Consider the following 15,567-nt stretch of genomic DNA (forward strand, 5'->3'; position numbering starts at 1 on the left):
TTGTTAATTTAATGATGATATTGCACTATGTACCTGATGTATTCCCCCCTTCCCTCACCCCCCCCCAGTCTTATCTTTCTGTCTCCCCCCCCCCATCCCCTCATTGAATTTCCATAAATGTTGTTATTTAACATATGCTGTTAAGTTTTGCAACTAAAACAAGAAAACTTTCTTTTTCTTCAATAAAAATCTAATGTTAAAAAAAAAAAACCTTGTGTTCTATTTATAGAACCCTGTGTTCTATGAATGGAACCCTGTGTTCTATGAATAGAACCCTGTGTTTTATGAATGAAATTATGTGTTCTCTGAATGGAAACCACCCGTGATCTATAAATATAACCATTTGTTCTATGAATAAAACCTTGTGTTCTATTAATAGAACCCTGTGTCCTATGAATGGAACCCTGTGTTCTATGAATAGAACCCTGTGTTTTATGAATGAAACCATGTGTTCTCTGAATGGAAACCACCCGTGATCTATAAATATAACCATCTGTTCTATGAATAAAACCTTGTGTTCTATGAATAGAACCCTATGTTCTATAAATGGAACCCTGTGTTCTATGAATAGAACCCTGTGTTTTATGAATGAAATTATGTGTTCTCTGAATGGAAACCACCCGTGATCTATAAATATAACCATGTGTTCTATGAATAAAACCTTGTGTTCTATTAATAGAACCCTGTGTTCTATGAATGGAACCCTGTGTTCGAAGAATAGAACCCTGTGTTTTATGAATGAAATTATGTGTTCTCTGAATGGAAACCACCCGTGATCTATAAATATAACCATGTGTTCTATGAATAAAACCTTGTGTTCTATTAATAGAACCCTGTGTTCTATGAATGGAACCCTGTGTTCTATGAATAGAACCCTGTGTTTTATGAATGAAACCATGTGTTCTCTGAATGGAAACCACCCGTGATCTATAAATATAACCATCTGTTCTATGAATAAAACCTTGTGTTCTATGAATAGAACCCTATGTTCTATAAATGGAACACTGTGTTCTATGAATAGAACCCTGTGTTTTATGAATGAAATTATGTGTTCTCTGAATGGAAACCACCCGTGATCTATAAATATAACCATGTGTTCTATGAATAAAACCTTGTGTTCTATTAATAGAACCCTGTGTTCTATGAATGGAACCCTGTGTTCGAAGAATAGAACCCTGTGTTTTATGAATGAAATTATGTGTTCTCTGAATGGAAACCACCCGTGATCTATAAATATAACCATGTGTTCTATGAATAAAACCTTGTGTTCTATTAATAGAACCCTGTGTTCTATGAATGGAACCCTGTGTTCTATGAATAGAACCCTGTGTTTTATGAATGAAACCATGTGTTCTCTGAATGGAAACCACCCGTGATCTATAAATATAACCATCTGTTCTATGAATAAAACCTTGTGTTCTATGAATAGAACCCTGTGTTCTATAAATTGAACCCTGTGTTTTATGAATAGAACCCTGTAGTTTATTAATGAAATTATGTGTTCTCTGAATGGAAACCACACGTGATCTATAAATATAACCATGTGTTCTATGAATAAAACCTTGTGTTCTATTAATAGAACCCTGTGTCCTATGAATGGAACCCTGTATTCTATGAATAGAACCCTGTGTTTTATGAATGAAACCATGTGTTCTCTGAATGGAAACCACCCGTGATCTATAAATATAACCATCTGTTCTATGAATAAAACCTTGTGTTCTATGAATAGAACCCTGTGTTCTATAAATGGAACCCTGTGTTCTATGAATAAAACCCTGTGTTTTATGAATGAAATTATGTGTTCTCTGAATGGAAATCACCCGTGATCTATAAATATAACCATCTGTTCTATGAATAAAACCTTGTGTTCTATAAATAGAACCCTATGTTCTATAAATGGAACCCTGTGTTCTATGAATAGAACCCTGTGTTTTATGAATGAAACCATGTGTTCTCTGAATGGAAACCACCCGTGATCTATAAATATAACCATGTGTTCTATGAATAAAACCTTGTGTTCTATTAATAGAACCCTGTGTTCTATAAATGGAACCCTGTGTTCTATGAATAGAACCCTGTGTTTTATGAATGAAATTATGTGTTCTCTGAATAGAAACCACCCGTGATCTATAAATATAACCATGTGTTCTATGAATAAAACCTTGTGTTCTATTAATAGAACCCTGTGTTCTATGAATGGAACCCTGTGTTCTATGAATAGAACCCTGTGTTCTATGAATAGAACCCTGTGTTTTATGAATGAAACCATGTGTTCTCTGAATGGAAACCACCCGTGATCTATAAATATAACCATCTGTTCTATGAATAAAACCTTGTGTTCTATGAATAGAACCCTGTGTTCTATAAATGGAACCCTGTGTTTTATGAATAGAACCCTGTAGTTTATTAATGAAATTATGTGTTCTCTGAATGGAAACCACACGTGATCTATAAATATAACCATGTGTTCTATGAATAAAACCTTGTGTTCTATTAATAGAACCCTGTGTCCTATGAATGGAACCCTGTATTCTATGAATAGAACCCTGTGTTTTATGAATGAAACCATGTGTTCTCTGAATGGAAACCACCCGTGATCTATAAATATAACCATCTGTTCTATGAATAAAACCTTGTGTTCTATGAATAGAACCCTGTGTTCTATAAATGGAACCCTGTGTTCTATGAATAAAACCCTGTGTTTTATGAATGAAATTATGTGTTCTCTGAATGGAAATCACCCGTGATCTATAAATATAACCATCTGTTCTATGAATAAAACCTTGTGTTCTATAAATAGAACCCTATGTTCTATAAATGGAACCCTGTGTTCTATGAATAGAACCCTGTGTTTTATGAATGAAACCATGTGTTCTCTGAATGGAAACCACCCGTGATCTATAAATATAACCATGTGTTCTATGAATAAAACCTTGTGTTCTATTAATAGAACCCTGTGTTCTATAAATGGAACCCTGTGTTCTATGAATAGAACCCTGTGTTTTATGAATGAAATTATGTGTTCTCTGAATAGAAACCACCCGTGATCTATAAATATAACCATGTGTTCTATGAATAAAACCTTGTGTTCTATTAATAGAACCCTGTGTTCTATGAATGGAACCCTGTGTTCTATGAATAGAACCCTGTGTTCTATGAATAGAACCCTGTGTTTTATGAATGAAACCATGTGTTCTCTGAATGGAAACCACCCGTGATCTATAAATATAACCATCTGTTCTATGAATAAAACCTTGTGTTCTATGAATAGAACCCTGTGTTCTATAAATGGAACCCTGTGTTTTATGAATAGAACCCTGTGTTTTATTAATGAAATTATGTGTTCTCTGAATGGAAACCACACGTGATCTATAAATATAACCATGTGTTCTATGAATAAAACCTTGTGTTCTATTAATAGAACCCTGTGTCCTATGAATGGAACCCTGTGTTCTATGAATAGAACCCTGTGTTTTATGAATGAAACCATGTGTTCTCTGAATGGAAACCACCCGTGATCTATAAATATAACCATCTGTTCTATGAATAAAACCTTGTGTTCTATGAATAGAACCCTGTGTTCTATAAATGGAACCATGTGTTCTATGAATAGAACCCTGTGTTTTATGAATGAAATTATGTGTTCTCTGAATGGAAATCACCTGTGATCTATAAATATAACCATGTGCTCTATGAATAAAACCTTGTGTTCTATTAATAGAACCTTGTGTTCTATGAATGGAACCCTGTGTTCTATGAATAGAACCCTGTGTTTTATGAATGAAATTATGTGTTCTCTGAATGAAAACCACCCGTGATCTATAAATATAACCATGTGTTCTATGAATAAAACCTTGTGTTCTATTAATAGAACCCTGTGTTCTATGAATGGAACCCTGTGTTCTATGAATAGAACCCTGTGTTTTATGAATGAAACCATGTGTTCTCTGAATGGAAACCACCCGTGATCTATAAATATAACCATTTGTTCTATGAATAAAACCTTGTGTTCTATGAATAGAACCCTGTGTTCTATAAATGGAACCCTGTGTTTTATGAATAGAACCCTGTGTTTTATTAATGAAATTATGTGTTCTCTGAATGGAAACCACCCGTGATCTATAAATATAACCATGTGTTCTATGAATAAAACCTTGTGTTCTATTAATAGAACCCTGTGTCCTATGAATGGAACCCTGTGTTCTATGAATAGAACCCTGTGTTTTATGAATGAAACCATGTGTTCTCTGAATGGAAACAACCCGTGATCTATAAATATAACCATCTGTTCTATGAATAAAACCTTGTGTTCTATGAATAGAACCCTGTGTTCTATAAATGGAACCCTGTGTTCTATGAATAGAACCCTGTGTTTTATGAATGAAATTATGTGTTCTCTGAATGGAAACCACCCGTGATCTATAAATATAACCATGTGTTCTATGAATAAAACCTTGTGTTCTATTTATAGAACCCTGTGTTCTATGAATGGAACCCTGTGTTCTATGAATAGAACCCTGTGTTTTATGAATAAAACCATGTGTTCTCTGAATGGAAACCACCCGTGATCTATAAATATAACCATCTTTTCTATGAATAAAACCTTGTGTTCTATGAATAGAACCCTATGTTCTATAAATGGAACCCTGTGTTCTATGAATAGAACCCTGTGTTTTATGATTGAAATTATGTGTTCTCTGAATGGAAACCACCCGTGATCTATAAATATAACCATGTGTTCTATGAATAAAACCTTGTGTTCTATTAATAGAACCCTGTGTCCTATGAATGGAACCCTGTGTTCTATGAATAGAACCCTGTGTTTTATGAATGAAACCATGTGTTCTCTGAATGGAAACCACCCGTGATCTATAAATATAACCATCTGTTCTATGAATAAAACCTTGTGTTCTATGAATAGAACCCTATGTTCTATAAATGGAACCCTGTGTTCTATGAATAGAACCCTGTGTTTTATTAATGAAATTATGTGTTCTCTGAATGGAAACCACCCGTGATCTATAAATATAACCATGTGTTCTATGAATAAAACCTTGTGTTCTATTAATAGAACCCTGTGTCCTATGAATGGAACCCTGTGTTCTATAAATGGAACCCTGTGTTCTATGAATAGAACCCTGTGTTTTATGAATGAAATTATGTGTTCTCTGAATGGAAACCACCCGTGATCTATAAATATAACCATGTGTTCTATGAATAAAACCTTGTGTTCTATTTATAGAACCCTGTGTTCTATGAATGGAACCCTGTGTTCTATGAATAGAACCCTGTGTTTTATGAATAAAACCATGTGTTCTCTGAATGGAAACCACCCGTGATCTATAAATATAACCATGTGTTCTATGAATAAAACCTTGTGTTCTATGAATAGAACCCTATGTTCTATAAATGGAACCCTGTGTTCTATGAATAGAACCCTGTGTTTTATGATTGAAATTATGTGTTCTCTGAATGGAAACCACCCGTGATCTATAAATATAACCATGTGTTCTATGAATAAAACCTTGTGTTCTATTAATAGAACCCTGTGTCCTATGAATGGAACCCTGTGTTCTATGAATAGAACCCTGTGTTTTATGAATGAAACCATGTGTTCTCTGAATGGAAACCACCCGTGATCTATAAATATAACCATCTGTTCTATGAATAAAACCTTGTGTTCTATGAATAGAACCCTATGTTCTATAAATGGAACCCTGTGTTCTATGAATAGAACCCTGTGTTTTATGAATGAAATTATGTGTTCTCTGAATGGAAACCACCCGTGATCTATAAATATAACCATGTGTTCTATGAATAAAACCTTGTGTTCTATTAATAGAACCCTGTGTTCTATGAATGAAACCCTGTGTTCTATGAATAGAACCCTGTGTTTTATGAATGAAACCATGTGTTCTCTGAATGAAAACCACCCGTGATCTATAAATATAACCATCTGTTCTATGAATAAAACCTTGTGTTCTATGAATAGAACCCTGTGTTCTATAAATGGAACCCTGTGTTTTATGAATAGAACCCTGTGTTTTATTAATGAAATTATGTGTTCTCTGAATGGAAACCACCCGTGATCTATAAATATAACCATGTGTTCTATGAATAAAACCTTGTGTTCTATTAATAGAACCCTGTGTCCTATGAATGGAACCCTGTGTTTTATGAATGAAACCATGTGTTCTCTGAATGGAAACCACCCGTGATCTATAAATATAACCATCTGTTCTATGAATAAAACCTTGTGTTCTATGAATAGAACCATGTGTTCTATAAATAGAACCCTGTGTTTTATTAATGAAATTATGTGTTCTCTGAATGGAAACCACCCGTGACCTATAAATATAACCATGTGTTCTATGAATAAAACCTTGTGTTATATTAATAGAACCCTGTGTTCTATGAATGGAACCCTGTGTTCTATGAATAGAACCCTGTGTTTTATGAATGAAATTATGTGTTCTCTGAATGAAAACCACCCGTGATCTATAAATATAACCATGTGTTCTATGAATAAAACCTTGTGTTCTATGAATAGAACCCTGTGTTCTATAAATGGAACCCTGTGTTCTATGAATAGAACCCTGTGTTTTATGAATGAAATTATGTGTTTTCTGAATGGAAACCACCCGTGATCTATAAATATAACCATGTGTTCTATGAATAAAACCTTGTGTTCTATTTATAGAACCCTGTGTTCTATGAATGGAACCCTGTGTTCTATGAATAGAACCCTGTGTTTTATGAATAAAACCATGTGTTCTCTGAATGGAAACCACCCGTGATCTATAAATATAACCATCTTTTCTATGAATAAAACCTTGTGTTCTATGAATAGAACCCTATGTTCTATAAATGGAACCCTGTGTTCTATGAATAGAACCCTGTGTTTTATGATTGAAATTATGTGTTCTCTGAATGGAAACCACCTGTGATCTATAAATATAACCATGTGTTCTATGAATAAAACCTTGTGTTCTATTAATAGAACCCTGTGTCCTATGAATGGAACCCTGTGTTCTATGAATAGAACCCTGTGTTTTATGAATGAAACCATGTGTTCTCTGAATGGAAACCACCCGTGATCTATAAATATAACCATCTGTTCTATGAATAAAACCTTGTGTTCTATGAATAGAACCCTATGTTCTATAAATGGAACCCTGTGTTCTATGAATAGAACCCTGTGTTTTATGAATGAAATTATGTGTTCTCTGAATGGAAACCACCCGTGATCTATAAATATAACCATGTGTTCTATGAATAAAACCTTGTGTTCTATTAATAGAACCCTGTGTTCTATGAATGAAACCCTGTGTTCTATGAATAGAACCCTGTGTTTTATGAATGAAACCATGTGTTCTCTGAATGGAAACCACCCGTGATCTATAAATATAACCATCTGTTCTATGAATAAAACCTTGTGTTCTATTAATAGAACCCTGTGTTCTATGAATGGAACCCTGTGTTCTATGAATAGAACCCTGTGTTTTATGAATGAAATTATGTGTTCTCTGAATGAAAACCACCCGTGATCTATAAATATAACCATCTGTTCTATGAATAAAACCTTGTGTTCTATGAATAGAACCCTGTGTTCTATAAATGGAACCCTGTGTTTTATGAATAGAACCCTGTGTTTTATTAATGAAATTATGTGTTCTCTGAATGGAAACCACCCGTGATCTATAAATATAACCATGTGTTCTATGAATAAAACCTTGTGTTCTATTAATAGAACCCTGTGTCCTATGAATGGAACCCTGTGTTTTATGAATGAAACCATGTGTTCTCTGAATGGAAACCACCCGTGATCTATAAATATAACCATCTGTTCTATGAATAAAACCTTGTGTTCTATGAATAGAACCATGTGTTCTATAAATAGAACCCTGTGTTTTATTAATGAAATTATGTGTTCTCTGAATGGAAACCACCCGTGACCTATAAATATAACCATGTGTTCTATGAATAAAACCTTGTGTTATATTAATAGAACCCTGTGTTCTATGAATGGAACCCTGTGTTCTATGAATAGAACCCTGTGTTTTATGAATGAAATTATGTGTTCTCTGAATGAAAACCACCCGTGATCTATAAATATAACCATGTGTTCTATGAATAAAACCTTGTGTTCTATTAATAGAACCCTGTGTTCTATGAATAGAACCCTGTGTTTTATGAATGAAACCATGTGTTCTCTGAATGGAAACCCCCCGTGATCTATAAATATATCCATGTGTTCTATGAATAAAACGTTGTGTTCTATTAATAGAACCCTGTGTTCTATGAATTGAACCCTGTGTTTTATGAATGAAACCATGTGTTCTCTGAATGGAAACCACCCGTGATCTATAAATATAACCATCTGTTCTATGAATAAAACCTTGTGTTCTATGAATAGAACCCTGTGTTCTATAAATGGAACCCTGTGTTCTATGAAAAGAACCCTGTGTTTTAATAATGAAATTATGTTTTCTCTGAATGGAAACCACCCGTGATCTATAAATATAACCATCTGTTCTATGAATAAAGCCTTGTGTTCTATGAATAGAACCCTGTGTTCTATAAATGGAACCCTGTGTTCTATGAATAGAACCCAGTGTTTTATGAATGAAATTATGTGTTCTCTGAATGGAAATCACCCGTGATCTATAAATATAACCATGTGTTCTATGAATAAAACCTTGTGTTCTATTAATAGAACCCTGTGTTCTATGAATGGAACCCTGTGTTCTATGAATAGAACCCTGTGTTTTATGAATGAAATTATGTGTTCTCTGAATGGAAACCACCCGTGATCTATAAATATAACCATGTGTTCTATGAATAAAACCTTGTGTTCTATTTATAGAACCCTGTGTTCTATGAATGGAACCCTGTGTTCTATGAATAGAACCCTGTGTTTTATGAATGAAGCCATGTGTTCTCTGAATGAAAACCACCCGTGATCTATAAATATAACCATCTGTTCTATGAATAAAACCTTGTGTTCTATGAATAGAACCCTGTGTTCTATAAATGGAACCCTGTGTTTTATGAATAGAACCCTGTGTTTTATTAATGAAATTATGTGTTCTCTGAATGGAAACCACCCGTGATCTATAAATATAACCATGTGTTCTATGAATAAAACCTTGTGTTCTATTAATAGAACCCTGTGTCCTATGAATGGAACCCTGTGTTTTATGAATGAAACCATGTGTTCTCTGAATGGAAACCACCCGTGATCTATAAATATAACCATCTGTTCTATGAATAAAACCTTGTGTTCTATGAATAGAACCATGTGTTCTATAAATAGAACTCTGTGTTTTATTAATGAAATTATGTGTTCTCTGAATGGAAACCACCCGTGACCTATAAATATAACCATGTGTTCTATGAATAAAACCTTGTGTTATATTAATAGAACCCTGTGTTCTATGAATGGAACCCTGTGTTCTATGAATAGAACCCTGTGTTTTATGAATGAAATTATGTGTTCTCTGAATGAAAACCACCCGTGATCTATAAATATAACCATGTGTTCTATGAATAAAACCTTGTGTTATATTAATAGAACCCTGTGTTCTATGAATAGAACCCTGTGTTTTATGAATGAAACCATGTGTTCTCTGAATGGAAACCCCCCGTGATCTATAAATATATCCATGTGTTCTATGAATAAAACGTTGTGTTCTATTAATAGAACCCTGTGTTCTATGAATGGAACCCTGTGTTTTATGAATGAAACCATGTGTTCTCTGAATGGAAACCACCCGTGATCTATAAATATAACCATCTGTTCTATGAATAAAACCTTGTGTTCTATGAATAGAACCCTGTGTTCTATAAATGGAACCCTGTGTTCTATGAAAAGAACCCTGTGTTTTAATAATGAAATTATGTTTTCTCTGAATGGAAACCACCCGTGATCTATAAATATATCCATCTGTTCTATGAATAAAGCCTTGTGTTCTATGAATAGAACCCTGTGTTCTATAAATGGAACCCTGTGTTCTATGAATAGAACCCAGTGTTTTATGAATGAAATTATGTGTTCTCTGAATGGAAATCACCCGTGATCTATAAATATAACCATGTGTTCTATGAATAAAACCTTGTGTTCTATTAATAGAACCATGTGTTCTATGAATGGAACCCTGTGTTCTATGAATAGAACCCTGTGTTTTATGAATGAAATTATGTGTTCTCTGAATGGAAACCACCCGTGATCTATAAATATAACCATGTGTTCTATGAATAAAACCTTGTGTTCTATTTATAGAACCCTGTGTTCTATGAATGGAACCCTGTGTTCTATGAATAGAACCCTGTGTTTTATGAATGAAGCCATGTGTTCTCTGAATGGAAACCACCCGTGATCTATAAATATAACCATCTTTTCTATGAATAAAACCTTGTGTTCTATGAATAGAACCCTATGTTCTATAAATGGAACCCTGTGTTCTATGAATAGAACCCTGTGTTTTATGAATGAAATGATGTGTTCTCTGAATGGAAACCACCCGTGATCTATAAATATAACCATGTGTTCTATGAATAAAACCTTGTGTTCTATTAATAGAACCCTGTGTTCTATGAATGGAACCCTGTGTTCTATGAATAGAACCCTGTGTTTTATGAATGAAATTATGTGTTCTCTGAATGAAAACCATCCGTGATCTATAAATATAACCATGTGTTCTATGAATAAAACCTTGTGTTCTATTCATAGAACCCTGTGTCCTATGAATGGAACCCTGTGTTCTATGAATAGAACCCTGTGTTTTATGAATGAAACCATGTGTTCTCTGAATGGAAACCACCCGTGATCTATAAATATAACCATCTGTTCTATGAATAAAACCTTGTGTTCTATTAATAGAACCCTGTGTTCTATGAATGGAACCCTGTGTTCTATGAATAGAACCCTGTGTTTTATGAATGAAATTATGTGTTCTCTGAATGGAAACCACCCGTGATCTATAAATATAACCATGTGTTCTATGAATAAAACCTTGTGTTCTATTAATAGAACCCTGTGTTCTATAAATGGAACCCTGTGTTCTATGAATGGAACCCTGTGTTCTATGAATAGAACCCTGTGTTTTATGAATGAAATTATGTGTTCTCTGAATGAAAACCACCCGTGATCTATAAATATAACCATGTGTTCTATGAATAAAACCTTGAGTTCTATTAATAGAACCCTGTGTTCTATGAATGGAACCCTGTGTTCTATAAATAGAACCCTGTGTTTTATGAATGAAACCATGTGTTCTCTGAATGGAAACCACCCGTGATCTATAAATATAACCATCTGTTCTATGAATAAAACCTTGTGTTCTATGAATAGAACCCTGTGTTCTATAAATGGAACCCTGTGTTTTATGAATAGAACCCTGTGTTTTATTAATGAAATTATGTGTTCTCTGAATGGAAACCACCCGTGATCTATAAATATAACCATGTGTTCTATGAATAAAACCTTGTGTTCTATTAATAGAACCCTGTGTCCTATGAATGGAACCCTGTGTTTTATGAATGAAACCATGGGTTCTCTGAATGGAAACCACCCGTGATCTATAAATATAACCATCTGTTCTATGAATAAAACCTTGTGTTCTATGAATAGAACCATGTGTTCTATAAATGGAACCCTGTGTTCTATGAATAGAACCCTGTGTTTTATGAATGAAATTATGTGTTCTCTGAATGGAAACCACCCGTGATCTATAAATATAACCATGTATTCTATGAATAAAACCTTGTGTTCTATTAATAGAACCCTGTGTTCTATGAATGGAACCCTGTGTTCTATGAATGGAACCCTGTGTTCTATGAATAGAACCCTGTGTTTTATGAATGAAATTATGTGTTCTCTGAATGAAAACCATCCGTGATCTATAAATATAACCATGTGTTCTATGAATAAAACCTTGTGTTCTATTCATAGAACCCTGTGTCCTATGAATGGAACCCTGTGTTCTATGAATAGAACCCTGTGTTTTATGAATGAAACCATGTGTTCTCTGAATGAAAACCACCCGTGATCTATAACTATAACCATGTGTTCTATGAATAAAACCTTGAGTTTTATTAATAGAACCCTGTGTTCTATGAATGGAACCCTGTGTTCTATAAATAGAACCCTGTGTTTTATGAATGAAACCATGTGTTCTCTGAATGGAAACCACCCGTGATCTATAAATATAACCATCTGTTCTATGAATAAAACCTTGTGTTCTATGAATAGAACCCTGTGTTCTATAAATGGAACCCTGTGTTTTATGAATAGAACCCTGTGTTTTATTAATGAAATTATGTGTTCTCTGAATGGAAACCACCCGTGATCTATAAATATAACCATGTGTTCTATGAATAAAACCTTGTGTTCTATTAATAGAACCCTGTGTCCTATGAATGGAACCCTGTGTTTTATGAATGAAACCATGTGTTCTCTGAATGGAAACCACCCGTGATCTATAAATATAACCATCTGTTCTATGAATAAAACCTTGTGTTCTATGAATAGAACCATGTGTTCTATAAATGGAACCCTGTGTTCTATGAATAGAACCCTGTGTTTTATGAATGAAATTATGTGTTCTCTGAATGGAAACCACCCGTGATCTATAAATATAACCATGTGTTCTATGAATAAAACCTTGTGTTATATTAATAGAACCCTGTGTTCTATGAATGGAACCCTGTGTTCTATGAATAGAACCCTGTGTTTTATGAATGAAATTATGTGTTCTCTGAATGAAAACCACCCGTGATCTATAAATATAACCATGTGTTCTATGAATAAAACCTTGTGTTCTATTAATAGAACCCTGTGTTCTATGAATAGAACCCTGTGTTTTATGAATGAAACCATGTGTTCTCTGAATGGAAACCCCCCGTGATCTATAAATATATCCATGTGTTCTATGAATAAAACGTTGTGTTCTATTAATAGAACCCTGTGTTCTATGAATGGAACCCTGTGTTTTATGAATGAAACCATGTGTTCTCTGAATGGAAACCACCCGTGATCTATAAATATAACCATCTGTTCTATGAATAAAACCTTGTGTTCTATGAATAGAACCCTGTGTTCTATAAATGGAACCCTGTGTTCTATGAAAAGAACCCTGTGTTTTAATAATGAAATTATGTTTTCTCTGAATGGAAACCACCTGTGATCTATAAATATAACCATCTGTTCTATGAATAAAACCTTGTGTTCTATGAATAGAACCCTGTGTTCTATAAATGGAACCCTGTGTTCTATGAATAGAACCCAGTGTTTTATGAATGAAATTATGTGTTCTCTGAATGGAAATCACCCGTGATCTATAAATATAACCATGTGTTCTATGAATAAAACCTTGTGTTCTATTAATAGAACCCTGTGTTCTATAAATGGAACCCTGTGTTCTATGAATAGAACCCTGTGTTTTATGAATGAAATTAGGTGTTCTCTGAATGGAAACCACCCGTGATCTATAAATATAACCATGTGTTCTATGAATAAAACCTTGTGTTCTATTTATAGAACTCTGTGTTCTATGAATGGAACCCTGTGTTCTATGAATAGAACCCTGTGTTTTATGAATGAAACCATGTGTTCTCTGAATTGAAACCACCCGTGATCTATAAATATAACCATCTGTTCTATGAATAAAACCTTGTGTTCTATGAATAGAACCCTGTGTTCTATAAATGGAACCCTGTGTTCTATGAATAGAACCCTGTGTTTTATGAATGAAATTATGTGTTCTCTGAATGAAAACCACCCGTGATCTATAAATATAACCATCTGTTCTATGAATAAAACCTTGTGTTCTATGAATAGAACCCTGTGTTCTATAAATGGAACGCTGTGTTTTATTAATGAAATTATGTGTTCTCTGAATGGAAACCACCCGTGATCTATAAATATAACCATGTGTTCTATGAATAAAACCTTGTGTTCTATTAATAGAACCCTGTGTCCTATGAATGGAACCCTGTGTTCTATGAATAGAACCCTGTGTTTTATGAATGAAACCATGTGTTATCTGAATGGAAACCAACCGTGATCTATAAATATAACCATCTGTTCTATGAATAAAACCTTGTGTTCTATGAATAGAACCCTGTGTTCTATAAATGGAACCCTGTGTTCTATGAATAGAACCCTGTGTTTTATGAATGAAATTATGTGTTCTCTGAATGGAAACCACCCGTGATCTATAAATATAACCATGTGTTCTATGAATAAAACCTTGTGTTCTATTAATAGAACCCTGTGTTCTATGAATGGAACCCTGTGTTCTATGAATAGAACCCTGTGTTTTATTAATGAAATTATGTGTTCTCTGAATGGAAACCACCCGTGATCTATAAATATAACCATGTGTTCTATGAATAAAACCTTGTGTTCTATTCATAGAACCCTGTGTCCTATGAATGGAACCCTGTGTTCTATGAATAGAACCCTGTGTTTTATGAATGAAACCATGTGTTCTCTGAATGGAAACCACCCGTGATCTATAAAAATAACCATCTTTTCTATGAATAAAACCTTGTGTTCTATGAATAGAACCCTATGTTCTATAAATGGAACCCTGTGTTCTATGAATAGAACCCTGTGTTTTATGAATAAAATTATGTGTTCTCTGAATGGAAACCACCCGTGATCTATAAATATAACCATGTGTTCTATGAATAAAACCTTGTGTTCTATTAATAGAACCCTGTGTTCTATGAATGGAACCCTGTGTTCTATGAATAGAACCCTGTGTTTTATGAATGAAATTATGTGTTCTCTGAATGAAAACCACCCGTGATCTATACATATAACCATGTGTTCTATGAATAAAACCTTGTGTTCTATTAATAGAACCCTGTGTTCTATGAATGGAACCCTGTTTTCTATGAATAGAACCCTGTGTTTTATGAATGAAACCATGTGTTCTCTGAATGGAAACCACCCGTGATCTATAAATATAACCATGTGTTCTATGAATAAAACCTTGTGTTCTATTAATAGAACCCTGTGTTCTATGAATGGAACCCTGTGTTCTATGAATAGAACCCTGTGTTTTATGAATGAAATTATGTGTTCTCTGAATGAAAACCACCCGTGATCTATAAATATAACCATGTGTTCTATGAATAAAACCTTGTGTTCTATTAATAGAACCCTGTGTTCTATGAATGGAACCCTGTGTTCTATGAATAGAACCCTGTGTTTTATGAATGAAACCATGTGTTCTCTGAATGGAAACCACCCGTGATCTATAAATATAACCATCTGTTCTATGAATAAAACCTTGTGTTCTATGAATAGAACCCTGTGTTCTATAAATGGAACCCTGTGTTTTATGAATAGAACCCTGTGTTTTATTAATGAAATTATGTGTTCTCTGAATGGAATCCACCCGTGATCTATAAATATAACCATGTGTTCTATGAATAAAACCTTGTGTTCTATTAATAGAACCCTGTGTCCTATGAATGGAACCCTGTGTTCTATGAATAGAACCCTGTGTTTTATGAATGAAATCATGTGTTATCTGAATGGAAACCAACCGTGAT

This window comes from Crinia signifera, chromosome 19, assembly GCF_055691185.1.
Source record: "Crinia signifera chromosome 19, ASM5569118v1, whole genome shotgun sequence".
Classification (NCBI taxonomy): Eukaryota; Metazoa; Chordata; class Amphibia; order Anura; family Myobatrachidae; genus Crinia; species Crinia signifera.